This window comes from Leucopleurus acutus (genome assembly GCF_964270905.1).
Source record: "Leucopleurus acutus genome assembly, chromosome: 9".
In the NCBI taxonomy this organism is placed as follows: domain Eukaryota; kingdom Metazoa; phylum Chordata; class Mammalia; order Artiodactyla; family Delphinidae; genus Leucopleurus; species Leucopleurus acutus.
Genome location: NC_139144.1, coordinates 79,037,006 through 79,064,272, shown reverse-complemented (window position 1 = coordinate 79,064,272; position 27,267 = coordinate 79,037,006). Strand labels below are relative to the sequence as shown.

Below are 27,267 nucleotides of genomic sequence, written 5' to 3'. Positions count from 1 at the left end.
TAGCCGCTGAGCCTGCGCGTCTGGAGCCTGTGCTCCGCAATGGGAGAGGCCACAACAGTGAGAGGCCCGCGTACCGCAAAAAAAAAAAAAAAAAAAAAAAAAAATCTAGAAACAATAAATGCTGGAGAGGGTGTGGAGAAAAGAGACCTCTCTTGCACTGTTGGTGGGAATGGAAATTGATACAGCCACTATAGAGAACGGTATGGACGTTCCTTAAAAAAATTAAAAATAGAACTGCCATAGACATAGCAATCCCACTACTGGGCATATACCCTGAGAAAACCATAATTCAAAAAGAGTCATGTACCAAAATGTTCATTGCAGCTCTATTTACAATAGCCAGGACATGGAAGCAACCGAAGTGTCCATCAACAGATGAATGGATAAAAATGTGGCACATATATACAATGGAATATTACTCAGCCATAAAAGGGAACGAAACTGAGTTATTTGTAGTGAGGTGGATGGACCTAGAGACTGTCATTCAGAGTTAAGTAAGTCAGAAAGAGAAAAACAAATACTGTATGCTAACACATATATATGGAATCTAAAAAAAAAAAGTGGCCATGAAGAACCTAGGGGCAAGACGGGAATAAAGACACAGACCTACTAGAGAATGGACTTGAGGATAGGGGCAGGGGGAAGGGTAGGCTGTGACAAAGTGAGAGAGTGGCATGGACATATACATACTACCAAACGTAAAATAGATAACTAGTGGGAAGCAGCCACATAGCACAGGGAGGGAGATCAGCTCAGTGCTTTATGACCACCTAGAGGGGTGGGATAGAGAGGGTGGGAGGGAGGGAGATGCAAGAGCGAAGATATATGGGGACATATGTATATGTATAACTGATTCACTTTGTTATAAAGCAGAAACTAATACACCATTGTAAAGCAATTATACTCCAATAAAGATGTTAAAAAAAAGATAAAAACAAATCAGAGAATATGAAAGTTAAGATCCTCTTAGTAACATTAACTTATCCGACATTGATTATATATAATTCCACTATTGCTGGTTAGTGTTTTAAGTGTACACTTTATTATAAGGCATAAGAAATGTAAAGAAATTGATGCTGTTATTAAAACTCTGACTTTTCACTCCCTTGAGTTATGAAGGTTGAAATCTGCAATCTTAACATTGTATTAGCATAAGATTCTGCAATTTAATGAAATAAACTGGTTGAGAAAATGAACTACGCTCACTCAATGAAAATGCTGTCTGTTTTCTTGAATGGAACACTTAGAGCACCTCATTTAATGGTAACAGATGAAAACTTTAATAACTTGGTAGTTTTTATAAACACTGATAAAGTTACCTCATAAAACGATATTATTGTATATACCTACAAAATCTGTAAAATAATGTTATATGAAGTTATCAAAATTCTTATCCATTAAATAATGGAGACAAATTCATATACAGTATAGTGTTATCTACCTGTCAAATATACAATTAATTCAATTACTGTTATTGCATTTGTAAAGGAACTAAAAAAGCACTTGATAGAAGGAATAATAAATAACATTAAGATCCCATTGTTCTTATGAAGTTTGTAAAGAACTACAGACTAAAAGGAATGAAAGATAGATAGAAAAACAAACATAAATGATAAGTAAACTTTAAAATAAAAAAAATAATAAAATAAAATTAAACCCCCCAAGAGGGCCAGAGTCTTTGCAGGGTTTGTTCAGTGATACATAAAGTGTATAGAACGGTATCTGGGCTATAATAGCTGCACAGAAACATTTGTTGAATAAATTAACTTGGATGGTATCTTCAATAATACAGAAGTTCAAAAGCTCCTCTTTATAGGTAGTAAGAGTCCTTGAGAAAGGTTTAACAGCAGGGCAAATTTGAGTAACCAGCATAGCAACTATGCACTCCAAAAAAAAAAAAAGACCAGCAAAGTCAAGTATTTCCACAATGAAAATCCATCCAAGGATATTATCTGAGACTAGTGGCTGCACTTCAGGCTATTTTACTCATAGTTACCTCATGGGGATAAACATCGAAGGTAGGTGCATTAAATTCAGAAAGACACTATTAAAATGATCACATTCCCTTGGAAAGCATCATGTGTGTGGGGTGGGGGAGTAGCTCATACATGATATGGTGATGGTGGTGTTGGTGATGATGGTGGTGATGATGATGGTCTCATATTTCTCACATCACTTGAGACGTTCATCTAATTAATCTCTGAGAAGCAACAGGAAAGCGTGGTGAGTCTTCCTTAGGTGGATGCAAAAGGACAAAATTAAATATCTTAAGAGGATTGAGAAAGAGGTAATGGCAAGTAGTATAAGCCTCCCATAAATGGGAGACATGGTGAGATGTTAACAGAGTGGAATGATACCCATTCTAGAGGGGGTCAATTAAAATTATTCTTTGGAACCTATAGCACAAATATATATGTCAACTTGTTTATTCACATATTCAACAAATATTTACTGAGTATCTGGTATATTATTATGGGCCCTCTAGGAAGGCGACACATGTTCAAGTCCTGTGATGCCGATATGCCAGTGATATGCCGATGAGTAAGGCATAGCATCTGCCTTCTAAGGATACTATAATAAACTACAGGAATTAAGAAGCAACAGTTAAAACACATAAAGTTAGAAATATACAATCTTATATTTCTAAAAAGTACAGATATGATTAATCCCTAAACATACCTTTAATAATGGCTAAAGCACATCTATTAAGGTGCAGCAAGATAGGACCCTTTCACTTTGGTCTTTCATATTCTTTGTTAGAAAGAATGCTGGATCTAGGAGACTGCATTTACTCACAATGAGCTTGTGAGGTATGTTTTGATCAGGTTTTATGGAGGATAGAGCAGGCTGGCTGCTCTGATCTCTGTTTATTTCAGAGGAACTATGTCTCAGCTACCTTGCATGTACAAAAATGGTTAGTGCTCAACTCCTGACTCAGATAAGACCTGACCTTTATCTCGCAAGATATATATTATCTTTGTCAAGGCACACGAGCCCACTTTGTTTGGTTCTAAATTGATAGCCTTTTCAATCTTTTAATATCATTGGAACAACAAAATAATCATTAGAGGCTTTAGTAACACAATCAGCAATGGCTTCTTAAAGTTCGATTCAGAAAGACCTCCAAGAGCTGCCAGCATCCCCAGAAGCCATGCCTCTGTTAGCCCTTTTAGGGAGGTGTCTTAGTCTGTTCAGGCTGCTATAACAAAATACCACAGACTGGGTGGCTTATTACAACAAAAATTTATTTCTCACAGTTCACTCGTTATCTGGTGAGAGCCTGCCTTCTGGTTCAGAGAGGGCACCTTCTAGATGTAACCTCACGTGGTGGAAGGGGCAAACTATAGTTTTTTGGGGTATCTTTTTATAAGGGCTCTACCATCAAGACCTAATCACCTTCCAAATGCCCCACCTCCTAATATCAATCCCCTTGAGAGTTAGGATTCCAACAAAGGAATTCTGTGAGGGGACACAAACATTCAGTCCATAACAGGAGGAAAACTGTGGCCAGACTCATCTGTAACAATCAGTTCATTCTGTAGAATGGTGGTTTGTAGGACACCTAAGAGAAATCTTCACCATATTTGAAATCAAAGAGGTAGCATTATAGTGTTCAATAATTTCCTATTTATCTTCATCTAGAAAATGTACTTTTTAGTGTCAAACATGAGAGCTTCCTTCTTGAGCTTACTCAGCTCCTTAATGCAGTTGCTGCTGAGTTTGCAAATCCGCATAAGTGAAGGGCCCAGATGCAGAAGTTAAAAAGCTGGGTAAGAATGAGGCCTCTTTGTCTTCATAACTGTGTATACACAGCCCAAAACCTGTTAGGACTACTTGAGTATTTTAAGGGCTGGAAGACCCTGATAATGAGTTTAAGAACTATTTACTGGAAGACCAAAAAAAGGCTTGGAAAATCTTCAAAGCAACAGATCATATAGATGCTAGTTAACATTTTTTAGTTTAAACCCTCTTAGAAACAACTTATTCAGAACAACATAAAGATCTGGACTTAACTACTTGGGTAAATGTCGCTCATACTACAGTTTCAATGAAAAATAGTTATGGGACACTGAAGGCCACAAACATATTTCATCCAGTTTTATTTCCTCACATTTCCCCATTGAACTATGTCTTTGAGGGAAAGAACTATGTGGGAAATAACCTCTCATATCCTCCTCTTTTCCAGAGCAGAGCAAAAATAGCACTTAGCATGTACAACAGAAATGACAGCTCTTATTAATAATGCTCGTATCAGTCAGTGAAATATCTAAAAGAAGTTTCTCTCACATTTTCATCAAGACAGTGTGCTAGATTACATAATAGAGAGACCAAGGCACCAGTCAGGCAGGAGAAGTATAAAGAAATTTAGAAAGAGAAAGACAGAAACAGAGAAGAAGAGAGATTGAGAAAGAGAGATGAGAAGAAGAGAGATAAAGGCAGAAAATTCTGAAGAAACTACTTACTTTCATAATAAATATACATTTTTCTTATATTTGGAAAAGTTAAAATTTCACAGTTGAAATTGTCTTTTCATTTTTATTAGATATGGCATGGGACAACATAGTCTGTTCTGGGTTTATGGACTTGAAAGCCATAATCTCAGCCTTGTCAAGATAAGCATTAACAACTAATATTTTAAAATAGAATTAATTAGTGACTCACACTCTCATTTTCCTTCCAGGACAAAGACTCTTCTTCCCTATTCCACTAACATCTCAGCTACTGGATTTCCTCTGATTTTTTTCAAAAAACATTTTGACTGACACAATCAACAGACTGAAAAGGCAACCTAAAGAATGGTGGAAAATATTTGCAAATCATATATCTAAAAGCTGTTAATATTTAGAATATATAGAGAACTAAAACCAACAACAAAAACCCTAAATAACTCAATTAAAAAATGGGCAAAGAACTTGAATAGATATTTTTTTCACCGAATATTATAAATATGAAAACATGGAGCATATGAAAACATGCTCAACATCACTAATTGTTGGAAAAATGCAAATCAAAACCACAATGAGATACCACTTATACCCGTCAGGATGGCTACGATCAGAAAAACATAAAATAATCAATGTTAGGGAGAATGTGGAGAAATTGGAATTCTTCTGCACTGCTGGTGGAAATGTAAAATGGTGCAGCCACTATGGAAAACAGTATAGTGATTCTTCAAAAAATTAAAAATAGAATTACCATATATTCAGCAATTCCATTTCTGGGTGTATATCCAAATGAACTGAAAGTAGGGTCTCTAAGAGATATCTGTACACGTATGTTCACAGCAGCAATATTCATAACAGTTAAAAGGTAGAAATGTCCACGGATGTATGAATGGTTATATAAAATGTGGTATATACATACAATAGAATATTATTCAGCCTTTAAAGGAAGGAGATTCTGACCACATGGCTGAACTTTGAGGACATCATGCTAAGAGAAATAAGCCAATTAAAAAATATTTTATGGGGCTTCCCTGGTGGCACAGTGGTTGAGAGTCTGCCTGCCGAAGCAGGGGACACAGGTTCATGCCCCGGTCCGGGAAGATCCCACATGCCGCGGAGCGGCTGGGCCCGTGAGCCATGGCCGCTGAGCCTGCGCGTCCAGAGCCTGTGCTCCGCAACGGGAGAGGCCACAACAGTGAGAGGCCCGTGTACTGCAAAAAAAAAAAAATTGTATGATTCCACTAACACAAGAGACCTAGAATAGTCAAATTCATAGAAAGTAGAATGGTGGTTACTACGGAACGGAGGAGAGGAAAACTGGGAGTTGTTGTTGTTTAAATTTTTTTAATTTAATTTATTTTTTTTATACAGCAGGTTCTTATTAGTTATCTGTTTTATACATATTAGTGTATATACATCAATCCCAATCTCCCAATTCATCCCACCACCACCACCCCCCTGCCACTTTCCCCCACTGGTGTCCATAAGTTTGTTCTCTATATGTGTCTCTATTTCTGCCCTGCAAACTGGTTCATCTGTACAATTTTTCTAGATTCCACATATACGTGTTAATATACATTTGTTTTTCTCTTTCTGACTTACATCACTCTGTATGACAGTCTCTAGATCCATCCACATCTCTACAAATGACCCAATTTCATTCCTTTTTATGGCTGAGTAATATTCCATTGTATATATGTACCACATCTTCTTTACCCATTCGTCTATCGATGGGCATTTAGGGGGAGTTATTTAATAGATACAGAGTTTGTTTTGCAAGATGAAAAGGTTCTGGAGATTGGCTGCACAATAATTTAAATATATTTAACAATACTGAATTACACACTTAAAAATGGTTAAGATGATAAATTTAATGTAATATGTATTCTACCACAATTAAAAATAATCCAGACTTTAGTAAAAAAAAAATTTGTAATGTCTCAATCTTACAACTTATGTGGCAGAAAAGCATACTGCCAGGTGAAAAATATATGACCAATTATGTTCAAATAGGGTCGAAGGGATCAATCAAACGCTCATTCCTCAAATTTTAGTACTTTTTATCCAGTCAGTTATCCTAAGTTTTAAGCATCTGAACTATACTGTTTTGGTTCTCCAAAGATTCTCTCAGAAATATCTGCATAAAATTATGCATTTTTTAAGAGAAAGTTCTGCTTATTTCTCTTTTAATCTTTGATCTATTCATACTTTAAGATCAATTCAACATTTCTTACCCTGTGGGGGGGTCTTCTCTCTATGACTGTGCTGAACACTCTTTCCTGTGGGCTACCATTATGGCTTACAAGTAACTCATTTATTGAATTTACTGCCCAATTACCTTTTTCCTATCTGTGAGCTCCTTAAGGGTAAGCATGCTTCCTCTTCATCTACGTGTCCCAAGAACTCAGCAAAGAGCCAGGCAAGAAATAAAAGTTTAGTATTTATTTATGGGATAATGGTGAAGCTAACTCTTGTAAAACCATCTTATTAAATAATTGAGAAATTAGTTCCTCTTAGAGATCAGAACTATGGGGGGATAAAAGCCCACTTGCTCCTTCATCTTACTAAATATTATTTTACCAAAAAATAAAATATAATTTTGTTTTTCTTTTTCGATTTGAATATCAAGAAACTAAATGCCAAAAGTTTGTCCTAAATAAAAGTTTACCCCTAGCATTAGTAACCTAGTATGAGTAATCTGGTATTATTACACCAATACCCCATCCTCTCTTACCCTTGCATCCATGCTACTGTAACATTATCTTGTTATAAACTATCTCAAGTCTATTCGGAAGGAAGTGAGATATGATTAAAATATGTAAAATATGCAATATAAAGCTAAATATGAAGGTGCTGCTTCAAAGTTGTCTTTAGTTTCTTTTCTTTGTTCCATGAATAATGTCTCCCACATTTCCGTAGAATCCTAAACAGCTGCACTCTCATTACTGCAATATCTGTTCTTATATGCTTTATCTTGTCTGGTTCAGTTCTGAGTAGGCGGTATAGTCTGTTCTCCATAATTTGTTTTCTAATGTATATCCACTTGTGTGTCACATTAGTTATTCTAGTTTTCCTTAAACTGCAGCTAAATTAAGCTATTTTTCAAAGTAATACGACAACCTAATGAAGACCCTTTCTATGTAAGATATGCACACTTTAGTTGGTATAATTAAGACAACAGAAAATATGATTTCCTTCATAACAATCTTAAACTGTAGAATTTAGGAGATCTGTATCTAGATTTAGATTTAGGATAAACTGTGATGCTTTAGAAAAGTCTTTTGACGCCTTAGGACTCGATTACCTCAAAAGTTCTTTCCAAGTCTAAAATTATGGATCTATCAGTAATGTCTAGAATGATAGTTGAGGTTCTAAGCCCTTGCCTGGAAATAAGCATAAGTACTCATCAGTTTATACAATGCTTTCTATAAAAAGAAGCTACCCTGAATATCATGTTAAAATACTTCTTTATTCAGATTAACATAAAATAAAAAATTCGAACTGTAGAATGCCAGATTATGCTTGCATTTGCTATGAACTTCTTAAGTAAGTATATTGTCAACATGATACTACTTTCAATACAACATAGTTGCAAATATGGCTTCTCAATAATCACACAATTTCTCATCTTGGTATCCAGTACGGATATTAGTCTGGTCCAACTTACACATCCAATCAATATATGAGGATATCTTATGCCTTAGTAATTAAAGCCAATTTCCCCCTCAGACTAATTTCATCGCTGAAATATACTGCAAGTTTATTCCTACTCTCACTGTTATTTGCTCCTTGAAAAACATATCAGACCCTTTCCTGACAAACCAAATACCCTGAGTTTTGCAAGGCCTACCTGGATCATATCTTCTGTGAAGCATTATCAGGCTATCTAGTACTCAGACAGCTTAAAATGACCTATCCATTTTCTACATTTTTGTAGTACCACAGAATTCAGCCCTAACTGTTCTAATTTAACACCTAGTAATACATCAACTCCAGAATAGAGCAGCTAGTTCATCCATAAGCACATATCCTCCCTTCTTGCCACACGTTTAGACTGCATTGCCCAACCTCTTTGCATCTGGGTGAACCTTATGACTAGTTCCGGCCAATGCCATGTGGGCAAATACGACATTCAACTACTCTGATGCCTGGCCTATGAAACTTTTAAAATCTTTCATACACTTTCCTCCTTTGTACTTTTCTTCTGGCTGTACACAGAGGATTCAATAAGGACTATAAGCTTCTAGGTGATCACAAAGGTCCTAAGTACCTCCATGAATGAAGGGATGGACTGAAGCTCCTCCCTCTGCCCCAATATCCAACTTTATATGGTACCCTTGTTTTTCTTGGGTCGTTTTTTACTTCCCTCATTGACCATAAATGACTGAGAATATACCTCAATGCTTTTTGGAATTCTGTATATAAGCAAATACAATTATTTAGTAACATTCATTCAACATAAGCTTTTTTTTTTTTTTTTTTTTTTTTGCGGTATGCGGGCCTCTCACTGTTGTGGCCTCTCGCGTTGTGGAGCACAGGCTCCGGACGCGCAGGCTCAGTGGCCATGGCTCACGGGCCGCTCCACGGCATGTGGGATCTTCCCGGACCGGGGCACGAACCCGTGTCCCCTGCATCAGCAGGCGGACTCTCAACCACTGCACCACCAGGGAAGCCCAACATGAGCATATTTTAATAGAAAATGCATATTGTCTTTAGATTTATACTCTCATCATTCAATAATATGCATTCCATATTCATAAAATATTCTAAATATTTAATTATTTTTAAAAATTGCATACTATTCAATGATCATGCTAATCATATATCTGTATAATTTTAAAAAGTAAAACAAAAAATTAACGCTTTAGTATTCACTATGAAAGAGAATAATGGCCAGATTTTCTTCTGATTGGTGTTCTCTGTAGGTGCTATAATAAGTAATATAAAGCTAGAAATTGAAAAAAGAAAATCTGTAAGAGTCCATGAACACATTCTCAAGTCACTGAAATAACACACAGTTGGTGTATGAATGAGTTCATGAATCATTTATCAGCGGTGACAGAAATAGAAATTATTTCCCTCAGAAGTCTATCTTTGTTACAGTACCCTGTAAATATGTTCAATATTTGAATCTCTACTTTTAGGGAGGGAACTAACATTAATTGAAGGCTTATTCTGTGCCAGGTGCTTTACATAAATCATTGTACTTACCCCTCACAACAACTCCTTGAGGTAGTTATTTTTATCCCCATTGCAGAGATGAAATACCTTAATGAAGAAAGAACGCAGCTCACAAATGGCAGAGCCCTGACTGGAACCCACACCTGCCTTATTCTTTCATACTTTTTCTCTCTAACACAGAATTCTCTCTAGCATCTCTCATCTATGTACTTTTTCACGACACTTTGTGTTTAAAGTACTTTACTTCTCTATTCTAAATATCAACATAAAAGTTCAACCAGTTATAATTATTTAGTGAGTGTCAACACTATGCTAGACAGAATAAAGTTTTAAAACTCATGTAAGAGTTTGCCGTTTATGAAAGGTCACATTGAAAGATGTCCACTTCCATTATAGATGATCCTTTCTATACCATTTTTCTCTTCTCCTCCCTGTAAATCCTGTTTTTTAATCTCCTGTCACCGGATGATATTCCTCATTTTCTTCATTGTTGAAGTCACTTAATAACCTTGCAATTAACTCCTCCAAGTTTCCCAAATATTTTAGCTCTGGCCTAATGGTCACTCTTTCCAACATGACTCTTTCTTTTTTTTTTTTCCTTTTTTTTTTTTTTTTAGGCAAGTCAGCTGACAGCTTTACTGCATTGGGGAAGTGGATAGATCGCTCAGGAGCTCTTGGTGGGGCGAGTCCGCTTTCTCTTCGCCATCACAGGCTTCTGGCGCGCAGGCCTGCCGGATGGCGGCCACGCGCAAACCCGGGCGGTACTTGTTCTTTCGGATCACGTGCCGGATGCTGCCGAGGGCGGCCCGGGCATTCTTGTTGATGGTGGTCCGCATGTTGGAAGTGGCTGCCTTTCGCTGACTGGATCTCCGCTTCATGACCACCATGACCCCTTTGCCGTCTGCCGCCAGCTCCATGCCCACAGTCCGGCGGTGAATGAACCTGTTGTACCGGAAGGAGCTGCAGGCCTTCAGGTTATTGGGCTCGGTGCTATACGTCTGCTTGTTCCTCTTGATCAAGAAGCTGGAGCAGTTCAGCATGATCATCCATTGCAGATGTGCTGACACGGCGGCAGCTCCTCTCGTGGCGGCGGCCGGATACGCTCCAACATGACTCTTGATTTAATTGACAACTTCAATATATACATATATGATCCTTCCTGACATGTGGCCTCTTGCTTGCTTAATCTTCTTCCCTCTAAATATCTTGTCTTCCCTATTATCTCAGCCAATTAACTGCCTGGCCATTTCTAGACCTATTCATTGTTAGTAATGCCCATACTTTCACAATTCTGTTTCATGCAGCCTCAGTTCTCCGACCATCATCTCCTCTTTTTCCAGCTCATTTGCTGCAGTATCTCAACCTTAACAGTCATATGCCCACTGGGACCTTCAATCTATTGAAGGACACACATCTCAGTCCATCAACTCCCTTCACTAGGCAAAATTACAATTCTGCTTGGATTTAAATCTCTTCAACACCTACACTTGTACAGCTAAATATGCATGTAGAAACACACAGCAACTCTGAATGATCTCACTTCAAAAATTCAATTTGAAAAAGTGTTGGAGGACTCTGAAGGCTGCCCACAATCATACTATATTTCACTAGTACATGTACTTTCCACTCTCCTTGAGGACGATTTCATACCTTCTCCTTTCTTCTTAAATTTCTAACACCTCCATCTTAATACTCCCAGTTGATGGCTTTGCTTTGTCTCCACTGAGAAAACTGAAGCAACTAGAAGGAATCTCCAGAAACTCTCACAGCGACATGTATTCACCCACAATTGAACCCGTATACTTTGCTTTCTCTCAAGTTTCTGGATAATGATTATTTACTCCTCTCTAAAACCTTCCCTTGTGCACTAAATACAATTTCCACCACCTATCCAAGAACTGCACAATGGAATTGATTCCCTTTTCTCTGCATTATTAATTTTTTTATTATGTAGTAGAGAAAATCACCACCAGCAAAAATGTTATTTTTCTCCCATTTTAAAAGAATCATCTTTTAAACCCCGTTTCACCTACCAGCTATAACTGATTATCTTCTCCCTTCTGCAGCAAAATATCTTCAGATATTTGACTATACCCAGTAATATCAACTCCATTTCTCCTAATGCTCCTTAATCCTCTCCAGTCAGATTTGCCCCCTGATCATTACACCAAAACTATTCATGTCAAGATCACCAATTACCTCCAAATTGCTAAATGCAATGGTCACTTTTCAGTTCTTATCAACATCAAGTATATTGTCCTTGACATATTTTCTTCACTTTGCTTCCATGATACCACGCTCTTGATTCTCTTCTAACAGTATTATTTTTACATCTCAACCTTCTTTGTTGGTTTCTCCTCCTCTTCCAGACCTCTTAATGTTGGAGTTCCCTAGATCTCAGTCCTGTATTCTCTCCCTCTCCTCTGTCTGCATCCACTACACCGTGGCCTCAATCAGCATATAGATTTTAATAACAGCAGCCATGTCACCCGAATTTAAACTTCTTTCCCAGACATGTTTTCTGAACTTCAAACTCCTATACACAACTGCCTACCTGCCAGATGCATTGAGTTGCCAAATAGATATCTCCCACTGACTTGGCCAAAACTGAACTTCTCATTCCCTTCCTCCTGCAAACCTATTCCACTCAGTCTGTTTTGTTTTTTCATTTAAATGGATGACCCATCCTTTCGGTTGCTTTCAGACAAAAATCTCGGCTTCATTCCAGATTTTTCCCTTCTCACATCCATATCCAATTTTTGGGAAATCCTGTTGTAATATCTTAAAATATATCCAGTACCTAATCATTTCTCACAATTCTCATTGCTACCACCTTGATACCAAGCCATGATTATTATTATCCCAGTGATTACTGAAATCATGTCTTAACTGGTTTTCCTGCTTCCACCTATGTGCAAATGATTTCAACACAACAGCCAGTGATCCTTGTCAAATCTAAATCATATCAAATCTCTCCTCTGCTCCAAACCCTCTACCAGTTCCTCTTCTTAGAGTGAAACTCAAGTCATTACAAGCACCAACAAGGCACTATAGTAACTGCAAGATCAGGCTCTACTTCCTTTCTGATCTAATTGTTCCCTCACTCATTCACCTCCAGCCACCTGAACTCCTTACTGAACACACCAGACATACTTATGCTCTAAAGGCTTTCACTAGCATAACTCTTTCTTGGGATGTTGTCCTCCAGATATGTGCTTGCCTATGGCCCTGAACTACATCAAGTCTTTGTTCAGATAACATCTTCTCAATGACATCAATTTTCACCATTTAAGTGAAAAATGCAACCCAACCCCCTTCTCTTTAGCTCTGCTTTGTTTTCTATAGCATTTACTACTTTCTCTTATCTAAATATTTTGTGTGTGTCTGTGTGTATGTGTGTTCCCCTAATGTAACCCTAGTGCCTAGAATAGTAGACACATGGTATGTGCTCAATTAATATATAAAATAATAAATGGATCAAATAATGAAGTATAAGCTTATCAAACCTACACCCTACACACACACACACACACACACACACACACACACACACAGCTCTAAAGAGAATTGGAAATTTATCCTTTATAATTGAAATATGATGATAATATACATCTAAATGATAATTAATAATTCTATATACAGAATAACAGAGTCTCAAAATTGTCAAGAACCTTAAAGCTCATATAATCCAGTCATGTATACGATGTTTATGTTTCTTCTACATGTTTTCCCATAATAATTTTCTAGTCTATTCCTGAATACTGCAGTAATGGAGGACCTTTTGCATAATTTGCAATGAGACAACTGAAATTCAAGGTTAGTTAATATTGCTTGATATTTTACAGCAGTTAAAGACAGTAGGAATGATAGAATCTGAAACCAGGTCTCTTGCCTGCTAGTACCCTTCATTACACTCAACTCTGTATAGAAAACCTTCAGTGCATTTAAATATATGTTTACTGAATAAACCAAATGACTTCTTTAAAACTGGCAGTTACAAAATTTTTATATAATTGCAGTCAATTTAAAAACATTATCAGGAGTCTACATATGTAGATAACCCTCAAAAAAAAAACTTGAAAAACACTCATTTTAAAATTGAAATTCTTTTGTAAGTTTTCTCATTATCGGGCAACGAGGCTGATAAAATAGTAGCATCAAGTGATACTACGCCTAGGGAAAGAGAATTCACAAAATATCTGAGGTAGAGAATTCCACTGGTAACTTCAAAACACCACTATACTACGCTCTAAGAAATCTGCCTTCACGTTAGAAAGAAGACAAAAATGAAAGCAAGAACAGAAATAATGTAGATAAAACAAAGCCCTTTAAAGTTTCCCTCCCAACATAACTCAAGCAAAGATTGACTCTATCACTTAGAAAAGTCACTGTACGTTCTACTACTAGGTGAGTAGAAAGAGGTACTAAAAAGAAACAAAACCCACAGAGTATGTCTGAATTGTGAGTTTTTCATATTTTAATTATGTTTTGGAACTCTGCTCACCATAGCATGCTGTGATACAAAGGAAGAAAAAACTAATAAATTATAAGAGTCAATGAAATGGTCATAATTAGGGTGTCTAAAGACAACACAGCCATCACGAATAACAAAGTGCTCAGTGGTGTCATTAAACTGCTTAAATTTCTAAAGATCTTCCTGTCAGAGTTCTTCTGTAAAGGTGTTATATTTAACGGATAAAAGGACAATTTTTATTACTGTGAGACTCTGAAATGTAAAACAGCTTGACATTTTTGATGCACCATGTCACAGCATATCATGCTCAAATAGACGAATTTATTCTGTGCAGCTCAATTATATATACTACCAAATGTAAAATGGATAGGTAGTGGGAAGCAGCCGCATAGCACAGGGAGATCAGCTTGGTGGTTTGTGACCTCCTAGAGGGGTGGGATAGGGAGAGTGGGAGGGAGACACAAGAGGGAGGAGATATGGGGATATATGTATATGTATAGCTGATTCACTTTGTTATACAGCAGAAACTAACACACCATTGTAAAGCAATTATACTCCAATAAAGATGTTTAAAAAAAAACTTTTAAAACTTCAAAAGAACATAGTGTCTTAGAATCATTTCTCAGAAGGAGCAAATTCTTGTTACCATGTTAGAAAACGGAAAAACTTTGTTTTTAAAACAAAAACCACACCACATTAAAATATTTGTAAACTGATTCTCTCGAGTATTTTTCCTCCAAAGACTCTCTATGTCTACTTGTGCCATTGTTTTGTCATTATATACATATTATATACATATATAATATATATATGCATTTGCTTATATATACATTATACAAATGTATATATTAGTTTCTTGGGTCTAGAAAGTTAAAGTTACGGGAATAGGACTTTAGAATTGTAAGGAAATTTACTGGGAATCCACTCCAACCTCCAGATTTTACCAACAGAGGAACAGAAGTGAACAAAATTTTAAAAACAAACACATCAACAGAATCCAGGTTAAATAGAATCTCTGATGGACCCTTATATTTTATGTCATATACATATTAGGTTTGAAGATCTTTGCTTGAATAGATTAAAAAATGACTTCAACTGCAAAGATTACTACCTGCATGGAAAGTCATTCACAATATCCTTCATGTTTTAAATTACTTACCTGCAAAGGTTAAATAAATGTAAGAACCACAGTTGATTTGCCAGGTAAAGAGAAATAATATTATATGCTTGCTCTTATTTCAAAGCTAAAAAAGATACTATTGTAAAGATATGGGTCACACCCTGAAGTATGGTAAGTATGTACATTCGTGAGGACATCTATTATTTTTCTTTCTTTTCCTTATTATATAGTTCTACAAAGAAAACAAAAACTACAACAAAAAAGCAGACCAAACCAGTGCTGACAAAATTACTTGCGGTGCATAGACAGTTGTGACTGTTCATGTGGGAACAGAGTTTGGGATTGTAAACAAATCCTTGCTGGAGAAAAGATAATTTCTTAGACCAGTGTTTGTTTTGTTTTTTCTATTTTAGTGTTTATGTAATCCTTTTCAAAATACAGATCTAGGCTCTCCTGTCAATGCAACCCCAACCTCCACCTACTTGGAGATTTTAATAAGCATCCTACTTGATACTAAGGCACTGGGTGTATCTGTAAGGTTAAGGGAAACATTTTTCTCATCCTGTCTGCCCTCGACCTTTAGTATACTGATTGTTTCACAAAAGTACTTAATTTGAGAACTGGAATAACTCTAACTGCCTCGACATACAGAGAATTATTTTGGCTTGAGCACAACTCAGAATCTGAAAGATTTGTGTAATTATTTAGCCATTTTTAAGAGGAATATTATTGCCACTAAGCATATCCCTATGCTACTAAACTGCAGGAAATAGATATAAACATTTTTACCATTCATGGAACCTGATTTCAAAGGTCTTCCTAGGGAAGAAGTTACATAGATAGCACATGACAGAATTTGTCAAGGGATCTGGAAATAACTCAAGCTAATATATTAACCACACACAAAAAAAGTAGGTGGAACTTTCATCTTGGATGACAATATAGCCAATTTAGGGGCAGTTTCAAGGTTAGGAGACTGAAGTGAAAAAGCAGGGTGACTATTAACAGAATCAAAGACTCTCAGATTTGGAGATAGCTAAAGACATTATCCAATATAGTTACCCACCCTATCCTAATTATGTAATATTCTTGACAAGGTCTTGATAGTTTCTGATTAAATACTTCCTGTGACAGGAATGAGACAGAAAACTTTTTAAAAATGTAACTATGTTTATCCCATTTTAAACAACAGGGTTAGCAAAAAATAATTCGAATATATGGCTTTGAGTTTTTACACTAGGATAAGTTCTTACTTCATAGCAATATTGATGGTGATATTGCTTCTTTGTGCTTCCCTAAGTTTGATTAAGTATTTGAGCCACATAGGAAAAACCCATGATTAAAATGAATGTAGCAATTAAACTGTGCTACTAATGCAGTAACTTTGGGGAAGTTTTACTATAAATGGCAATCCCCATACTACTGCTGCCAGGCAAGGCAAGGAAGAAGTAAATTAAAGAAAAATAAAAGACACGGACACACCTTGACTTGCTAGCAGGGTCATATGTCTCCTATCTGTACTACTTCTTGAAACCCAATCCTACTCTCCCTACCCTCACCTCATCAGTGGGAGGAGGGGTGTGACTTGATGGGGACTTAGCACAGTCAGGCTGTAGTCTTCAAGGAGTCATCTCCAGATGACTTGTCACATCCATCTTGGAGAATAGGTTCTTAAACTGTGACAGTATCCTACTGTGCGGAAAAGCATTGGGTAAAAAAAAGGGAAAGCTAGTTTTTCTTTATTTACTGCATCACAGTTTAAAATCTTATGTCTAAAAAACTTACATACTAGGAAGACTCATGATACTTTAGCATGGTGGGTCCTGGGAGTGACACAAATAAACAGTTTCTACTGCTGACCCCAGGACCTGTTAGAATTTAAAGATGAAGTGACACGCATATTCCCTTCTCCCTATCAGAGGGCAAGTTTTCGAAGTGGAGCCTCTGCATACCTTTTACCCATGAGCCAAGTTGCCTAGACTCTTAGGACAAACACTAAAATACAGAAAGTAAGGTTTTGCTGAATGTCATTGATTGGTTTGTTTGTAGGCTCTCAGACGGTTAACTTTTACTCCAGACCTGGATTGAAATGTATGTTCTTCAAGTCAGAAATAATTATCATCTCTCTAGTAAGGACACATAAGTTACTGCAGAAACATAGTGAACCTAGCCCAAACAAATGAGAATGATCAAAAGAAGAAAGCAACTAATTCTATAGATATGTGATGAAAATCATTAGAAAATCGAACATTTTCCCAAAGAGACAAGATGAAATGAGTGACCCTGGAATCACCACTGACTGCCATTAGTTCTAGCCTTTGTAAATAGGTAGAATACTTATCATCAGTCTTCAGAATGTCATCCATTCAACTATTTTGAAATTTCTATTTTGTTGCTTAAATATTCTATTCTGTAGGCTAATCTGCCATGGCTATTTTACCAATTTTGATGCTCCCATGACAGGGATTTAAGACTTTATCTTCTTCTAAACCTAGAGTTTCCTCTGCTCCTCTTAAAGAACTGTCCACTGCAACAGAAAACCAAGATAAAAGTAGCTTAAAATGTCAAACAGATATATTATCTCAAGAACCTAGTATCTCTCCACCCTGACACTGACAAAATTCTGATTATGACTAATTTATATGAAATAAAAATTACATTTACATGACATTTAAAAGTAAAAAATTTTAAACTTACTAACAAGTTGTAAAGATCTAAGGCACCGAGAGATGTTTTGAAAAGTATTTTGGAAGATGGTCCTCAAAGACTGCCTACAAATACATGAAATGGAGTAGAATTCTGGCAACAATAATTTATTTTTATTAACGCTAATAGCTATTCTACTGAATCCAGTACCAAAGTGTTATTATGGATGGAACTGGCTAGTTAAAATATCTGTATTGATCAAAATGAAAGAATACTTATAATATAATCAGTTAAATTTCAGAGAGTCAAAATTAATGCAACAAGTGGATTGCATTCTAGAAAAAATATATATTTAAATTCTTTGCACAACTTTCAAATTTTATTTTTCTTACCCTGCCAACTGTGCCATTGTGGCAAAGGTCCTGAAGTGCTTCATTAGAAACTGAGTTTGCTAGTTTGAGTACAGTTTAGGTTACTTTTCAACAAATGGGGTTGAATTGCTAAGAATCTGTCCATCTTTTTCTTCTGGTGATTGACAGCAACCATCTGCAGGGTGGCTGATCTGAGTGGAAAAAGAAACTCAGCCTTCGTAAAACCCACTCAGCTAGTAAAAATACATTGGAACATAATGACATCAACTAATCTGTAGTTATAATAATCTCTGATTACTATAAGCTCTTTATAATTTGAAAACAAACAATATTTCCATTAATTCTGGCAATAAACCTATGAAGAATTCAAGAAATGAATTATTAACCCTCTTTTACAGATAATCTTGCTGAACCTCAATTTTCTTAACACATCAGAATAACAAGATAAGTAAGTGACTGAAACAGAATCAGACTCAGGTATTTGTTCTCCAGCCCCATGCTCTTCCAATTGTCAGACAATTCTGTAAGGAATACCTGTTATGAAGATAAAGTCTAGAAGATACCCAAAACACCAGAGACTGTCCACAGCAAATCTGCATGCATTTATTGATTTACATAATTTATAATAGCATGTGAAGTGAAATGATTTTGAATCTGCTAAATAAGTTGTCTTTATTGTGCTGGCCAAATTTCTGATTGCTTAATTTCAAAAGACTTGTCTAGTTCTTTTTTCACTTATTATAAAATGATTTTACGTGAACCTTTATATAAAATTGTCAAATTTAGGCTCCATAAGCTAAAGTAGGTCAGTGATTAATATCAATATATTCTGTGAAACGAAAGAGGGAGAAAGGGGGAAGAGGAAAGACACATTTTAAACAACCAAGTAACACTGAGCTTTTATAATTTGTTGTTCTTTTGTGAAACTCTCCATGTGGTCATCTAGAGCAGGTTTCTGTCCCAAGTTTTCTGAAAGACTCCTTTAAAATAAGCTCCAAACTGGGATGCCGGGGTATTAAAATTTCAGTGAAGCATTTAAGAAGAAGTATGGGATATAAAGGCATCAATATCCATTCATTTGTACTGGAAACACTACTTGATTAAATGAAAATCTAACTGCATTGGGTTTCTTACATTTCGTAAAGAACCTTCCAAAAAATGTCACCCACATCTACCTACTTTTCCTTACTCGACATAATTACTCCCCTCAAACTTGTTTCGTAAATGTATCACTAATTTTTAAGCATGAATAAAATATATGTGGAGCCCCATCCACCAGAGGGAAGACAGCAGAAGCAAGAAGAACTACAATGCTGCACCCTGTGGAATGAAAACCACATTCACAGAAAGACAGACAAAATGAAAAGGCAGAGGACTATGTACCAGATGAAGGAACAAGATAAAACCCCAGAAAAAAAACTAAATGAAGTGGAGATAGGCAACCTTCCAGAAAAAGAATTCAGAATAATGATAGTGAAGATGATCCTGGACCTCAGAAAAAAAATGGAGGCAAAGGTAGAGAAGATGCAAGAAATGTTTAACAAAGACCTGGAAGAATTAAAGAACAAACAAATAGAGATGAACAATACAATAACTGAAATGAAAAATACACTAGAAGGAATCAACAGCAGAATAACTGAGGCAGAAGAACTGATAAGTGACCCGGAAAACAGAAAGGTGGAATTCACTGCTGCAGAACAGAATAAGGAAAAAGAATGAGAAGAAATGAAGACAGCCTAAGAGACCTCTGGGACAACATTAAACGCACCAACATTCGCATTATAGGGGTCCCAGAAGAAGAAGAGAAAGAGAAAGGACCCAAGAAAATACTTGAAGAGATTATAGTCGAAAACTTCCCTAACATGGGAAAAGAAATAGGTTCCCAAGTTCAGGAAGTGCAGAGTCCCAGGCAGGATAAACCCAAGGAAAAACATGCCAAGACCCAGAGTAATAAAATTGACAAAAATTAATGACAAAGAAAAATTATTAAAAGCAACAAGGGAAAAACAACAAATAACATACAAGAGAACCCCCATAAGATTAACAGCTGATTTCTCAGCAGAAACTCTACAACCCAGAAGGAAGTGGCACAATATATTTAAAGTGATGAAAATGAAGAACCTAAAACCAAGATTACTCTACCCAGCAAGGATCTCATTCAGATTCGATGGAGAAATCAAAAGCTTTACAGACAACCTAAAGCTAAGAGAATTCAGCACCACCAAACCAGCTCTAAAACAAATGCTGAAGGAAGTTCTCTAAGTGGGAAACACAAGAGAAGAAAAGGACCTACAGAAACAAACCCAAAACAATTAGAAAGTGGTCATAGGAACATACATATTGATGGTTACCTTAAATGTGAACAGATTAAATGCTCCAACCAAAAGACACAAGCTCACTGAATGGATACAAAAACAAGACCCATATATATGCTGTCTACAAGACACCCACTTCAGACCTAGGGACACATACAGACTTAAAGTGAGGGGAAGGAAAAAGATATTCCATACAAATGGAAATCAAAAGAAAGCTGGAGTAGCAGTACTCATATCAGATAAAATAGACTTTAAAATAAAGAATATTACAAGAGACAAGGAAGGACACTACATAATGATCAAGGGATCAATCCAAGAAGAAGATATAACAATTATAAATGTATATGCACCCAACTTAGGAGCACCTCGATACATAAGGCAAATGCTAACAACTATAAAAGAGAAAATCGACAGTAATACAATAATAGTGGGGGACTTTAACACCTCACTTACACCTATGGACAGATCATCCAGACAGAAAATGAATAAGGAAATACAAGCTTTAAATGACATAATAGACCAGATAGATTTAATTGATATTTATAGGACATTCCATCCAAAAACAGCACACTACACTTTCTTCTCAAGTGCACACAGAGCATTCTTCAGGACAGATCACATCCTGGATCACAAATCAAGCTTTGGTAAATTTAAGAAAATTGAAATCATACCAAGCATCTTTTCCGACCACAACACTATGAGGTTAGAAATCAATTACAGGTAAGAAATATGTAAAAAACACAAACACACAGAGGCTAAACAATACGTTACTAAATAACCAAGAGTTCACTGAAGAAATCAAAGAGGAAAGCAAAGAATACCTAGAGAAAAATGACAATGAAAACATGATGATCCAAAATCTATGGGATGCAGCAAAAGCAGTTCTAACAGGGAAGTTTATAGCAATACAATCCTACCTCAAGAAACATGAAACATCTCAAATAAACAATCTAACCTTACACCTAAAGGAACTAGAGAAAGAAGAACAAATAGTAAAAGGAAAGAAACCATAAACATCAGAGAAGAAATAAATGAAATAGAAACCAAGAAAATAGTAGCAAAGATCAATTAAACTAAAAGCTGGTTCTTTGAGAAGATAAACAAAAATGATAAAGCTTTAGCCAGACTCATCAAGAAAAAGAGGAAGAGGGCTCAAATCAATAAAATTAGAAATGAAAAAGGAGAAGTTACAATGGACACTGCAGAAATACAAAGCATCACAAGAGACTACTACAAACAACTCTATGCCGATAAAATGGACAACCTGAAAGAAATGGACACATTATTAGAAAGGTATAACTTCCAAGACTGAACCAGGAAGAAGTAGAAAATATGAACAGATGAATCACAAGTAATGAAATTGAAACTGTGATTAAAAATCTTCCAACAAACAAAAGTCCAGGACCAGATGGCTTCACAGGTGAATTCTATCAAACATTTAGTAAAGAGCTAACACCCATTCTTCTCAAACTCTTCCAAGAAACTTCATAGGAAGAAACACTCCCAAACTCATTCTACAAGGCCACCATCATCCTGATACCAAAACCAGATAAAGATACCATAAAAAGCGAAAATTACAGACCAACATCACTGATGAACACAGATGCAAAACTCCTCAACAAAATACTAGCAAACTGAATCCAACAACATATTAAAAGGATTATACACCATGATCAAGTGGGATTTATCCCAGAGATGCAAGGATTCTTCAATATACACCAATCAATCAATCTGATACACCATATTAACAAATTGAGGAATAAAAACCATATGATCATCTCAACAGACGCAGAAAAGGCTTTTGACAAAATTCAACATCTATTTATGATAAAAACTTTCCAGAAAGTGGGCATAGAGGGAACCTACCTCAACATAATAAAGGCCATATACAAAGATCGGGAACAAGACAAGGATGTCCACTCTCACCAGTATTATTCAACATAGTTTTGGAACTCCTAGCCATGGCAATCAGAGAAGAAAAAGAAATAAAAGGAATACAAACCTCAAAAGAAGGAGTAAAACTGTCACTGTTTGCAGATGACATGATACTATACATAGAGAATACTAAAGATGCCACCAGAAAAGTATTAGAGCTTATCAATGAATTTGGTAAAGTTGCAGGATACAAACCTAATGCACAGAAATCTCTTGCATTCCCATACACTAACAATGAAAGATCAGAAAGAGAAAATAAGAAAAAAATCCAAATCACAACTGCAACAAAAAGAATAAAATACCTAGGAATAAACCTACCTAAGGAGGTAAAAGACCTGTACTCAGAAAATTATAAGACACTGATGAAAGAAATCAAAGATGACACAAACAGATGGAGAGATATTCTATGTTCTTGGATTGGAAGAATCAATATTGTGAAAATGACTCTACTACCCAAAGCAATCTACAGATTCAGTGCAATCCCTAACAAATTATCAATGGCATTTTTTACAGAACTAGAACAAAAAGTCTTAAAATTTGTATGGAAACACAAAAGACCCCAAATAGCCAAAGCAATCTTGAGAAAGAAAAACAGAGCTGGAGAAATCAGACTCCCTGACTTCAGACTATACTACAAACCTACAGTAATCAAGACAATATGGTACTGGCAGAAAAAAAGAAATATAGATCAATGGAACAGGATAGAAAGCCCAGAGATAAACCCATGTACCTATGGTCAACTAATCTATGACAAAGGAGGCAAGGATATAAAATGAAGAAAAGATATTCTCTTCAATAAGTGGTGCTGGGAAAACTGGACAGCTACATGTAAAAAAATGAAATTAGAACACTCCCTAACACCATACACAAAAATAAACTAAAAATGGAGTAAAGACTAAATGTAAGACCAGACACTATAAAACTCTTAGAGGAAAACATAGAAAGTACACTGTTTGATATAAATCACAGCAAGCTCTTTTTTGACCCACCTCATAGAGTAATGGAAATAAAAACAAAAATAAACAAATGGGACCTAATGAGGCTTAAAAGCTTTTGCACAGCAAAGGAAACTATAAACAAGACCAAAAGAGAACCCTCAGAATGGGAGAAAATATTTGCAATCAAATCAACGGATAAAGGATTAATCTCCAAAATATATAAACCGCTCATGCAGCTCAATATTGAAAAAACAAACAACCCAATCAAAAAATGGGCAGAAGATCTAAATAGACATTGCTCCAAAGAAGACATACAGATGGCCAAGAGGCACATGAAAAGTTGCTCAACTTCACTAATTATTAGAGAAATGTAAATCAAAACTACAATGGGGTATCACCTTGCACCAGTTAGAATAGGCATCATCAGAAAATCTGCAAACAACAAATGCTGGAGAGGGTGTGGAGAAAAGGGAACCCTCTTGCAGCATTGGTGGGAATGTAAATTGATACAGCCACTATGGAGAACATTATGGAGGTTCCTTAAAAAACGAAAAATAGAATTACCATATGACCCAGCAATCCCACTCCTGGGCATATACCCAGAGAAAACCATAATTCAAAAAGACACATACACCCCAATGTTGACAGCAGCACTATTTACAATAGCCAGGTCATGGAAGCAACCTAAATGCCCACTGACAGATGAATGGTTAAAGAAGATGTGGTACATATATACAATGGAATATTACTCAGCCATAAAAAGGAACAAAATCGGGTCATTTGTAGAGACACGGATGGACCTAGAGACTGTCATACAGATTGAAGTAAGTCAGAAAGAGAAAAACAAATATCGCATATTAACACAAATATTGGAATCTAGAGGAGTGGTAAAGATAAACCCGTTTGCAAGGCAGAAATACAGACATAGATGTTGAGAACAAACGTATGGACACCAAGGTGGGAAAGCGGGGGGGCGGGGATGAATTGGGAGATTGGGATTGACATGTATACATTAATATGTATAAAATAGATAACTAATAAGAACCTGCTGTATAAAAAAAATAAAATTCAAAAAAATGTATATGTGGCAAATTGCCTTATGTCTCACGTTAGGCTGCGCTGAAAAGTCAGTTTTGATATGCTGCAATAGGAATTGATAATTGGCTTAAAGTTATGAACACTTAAAATGATTCAACAAGTGGATATTTGCCTTTCTCTGATATTTTTAAGGGTAATTATTTCATTATTGTTTTTATTGGGTGGAAGGTAAAGAGCTGCTTCTGATACTAACTCGCTTACTACTTTACATTTCACTAATACCACTGCAGTAGGTATTGGCTATAGTGGGGTAAAGACACTGAAAGTAGAGCTGGAGAATGGGACACAAATGAAATTTTAAAAGGAGAATCAAAAAGCAAAAGAGAGACCTTTGGCTAGAGAGAATGGGATAAAATCAAGGTAATCTAAAGTCTTAGAATATGGTACTTAAACGTGCAGCCAAAGCATCAGGGTGATTTTTGAGTTCTTTGGATTCTTTCACTTACCTCAGAAGAACCACAAGACAATTTATTATGGTGGCATTTTTCTTTTAATATGACATATTCTTACATGTTTTTCCAGAAAATAAATTATAAGCGTAGTGACTACTTTATAACCATTGTTAATTTATTCAATTACTTGTGGTATTATAAAAGCTAAAGCAAAGCAAAAACACTTTTCTGTTACTTCTGTTAATAGGGTTAAAACCAGCAAAATCTACCTTTCTAATCCCTCCTCGACTACACACGTATTTTTCTCCTTCTGTCTCTATTTCTTTCTTTTTTCATAATGAAAAACCACTCCTGAGAGCCCAGGCCAAGGACAAAACAATTTTGAAAACTATCAAGATCAAAATATTCAACTATTAAAAATAGAATATTTTTTTAAAAAAGGATAAGGTAAAAAAAGGAAAAGCAAAGGTTCTTTACCTTCATCCTTTTTCATTACAAATTTGAATCACAGTGACTAAATTATAATTAAAGCATATTAATTTACTTGAATATTACTATCTAATACTAAAATGAGTACATTCAATAAGACATATGTTTAAAATTTAAATCTGGAAAAATGTTATTTCCTTAAATGTTTCATGCTATATGGCTGTTAACTCCAGTAGTGTGAAAAGCTAAAACACAGGAAAACAATATTGTTTTGAAATCTTAAAAAATTGATTAAGAAAGAAATTGATTACAAAGTCACACTATGCAGTTTTCATTAAAAGGTTATTTTCCACTTAATATTCTTGTTTTTTTAATCCTCAAATCAGTTTGGAACCTGTTTCATTCCTCATTTCAATTTCACTTAGGTTCGTATGTAAATTTTACATAGTTAACAACGTTGATGCTTAGTAATCTACTTTTAAAATCCTTTCTGAGGTATTGAAAGCATCATGCTTTATTTAGAAACAGTAGCATAAAAATAATGAAATAGCCAAATATTTACATATATTAATTTCTCTGCACATGCATGATTGTTCTATCATTTTTCACATTCTGAAGTGGAACTCATCCATCAATTTTGATATCAGTGTACGACCAGTTTCTTGTGCCTTTTTCTTATTTCAGTAGCTTTTGTGTTTGAGTTTGATGAAAAAGTCTATATTGAGAATAGTAATGTTAGCAAATGCCAACTGATTTTTTTTTAATATGCCAGGCACTCTTTTGCATATTTAAAATAGATGGACTCATTTTGTCCTTTCAACATCCATCTAGAGGAGGTATTTTGTGATTCTCATTTTAAAGAAGAAGAAACTAACACATAAAAAGTTTAAGCAACTTGCCCAAGGTTTACCTATCTAGTGAATGGGAGCTAGGGTTTCAACCCAGGCTATATAGTTCTAGAGACTGGATCAATATACTCCCTCTATAGATCTTGTTTTATTTATAGTAAAACAAAAGAAACTAACAAATGGAAAACACTTCTCAGTTGTGAATATTAACAGAGCATTTTCTTTAATCATTTGGGATGTAAAATAAAATGTAATATGCGTGAATTTTAAAGTCATGAATAACCTGGACAAATCTGTAGCACAATCAAGCATTTTCTACATTTTCTGAAATTCTGAAATTTACTGGACTCTTAAAACAAAAACAGGGCTTCCCTGGTGGCACAGTGGTTGAGAGTCCGCCTGCCAATGCAGGGGACACGGGTTCGTGCCCCGGTCCAGGAAGATCCCACATGCCGCGGAGTGGCTGGGCCCGTGAGCCATGGCCGCTGCGCCTGCGCGTCCGGAGCCTGTGCTCCGCAACGGGAGAGGCCACAACAGTGAGAGGCCCGCGAACCGCAAAAAAAAAAAAAACAAAACTCTTAATTGTGTGGATAATAGCAGAGAGAACTTCCTTCACTCCCTATACAGAATCAGTTATTTGGCGCCCAGAGTGGCCAGTTTAAGAATAAACTGAAAAATTTTTATCAAATCATTGCAAATTCTGAAGCTCAGAATAGTTCATTGTCAAAAAGGACTTGAGCAAGCAGGAGGTCAGTTCAGAAAAGACAACATGACAATTAAAAGATATATGTCCTCATTTTATTGAACAAAAATCCATCATTTTCTGCTGGGAAAAGCAAGAATTCTTTCCTTTAAAATTCATTAAATTTTGAAATTTTCATGAAAACAGCATCAGAATGAACTCTTGGGAGATGTAACTTAATTTTGAAATAGCAAGGAAAATTCATATTAAGGTTCTGAATCAGAAAGTATGCGTGAGTATAAATACATACTAAGCTAGTTATATTTTCATTATCTTGTAGTTTCATCTTACCACATGATATTATTTTATTTCCATGACAATAGATTGCAGTAG

The 27,267-nt window shown here is 35.8% G+C and overlaps 1 protein-coding gene and 1 pseudogene across 2 annotated transcripts in view; both read right to left on the bottom strand.

The window, feature by feature from the left end:
* Positions 1-27,267, bottom strand: part of KCND2 (potassium voltage-gated channel subfamily D member 2) — a gene marked incomplete at both ends in the record, with an annotated part of 466,944 nt that overhangs the window by 386,638 nt on the left and 53,039 nt on the right. The gene's annotated exons all lie outside the window — the stretch shown is intronic.
* Positions 10,107-11,739, bottom strand: LOC309966269 (large ribosomal subunit protein eL28-like; annotated as a pseudogene). The gene is made up of 2 exons: positions 11,721-11,739; positions 10,107-10,741 (listed from the first exon to the last, which is right to left on the bottom strand). The product of its transcript is annotated as a large ribosomal subunit protein eL28-like (transcript).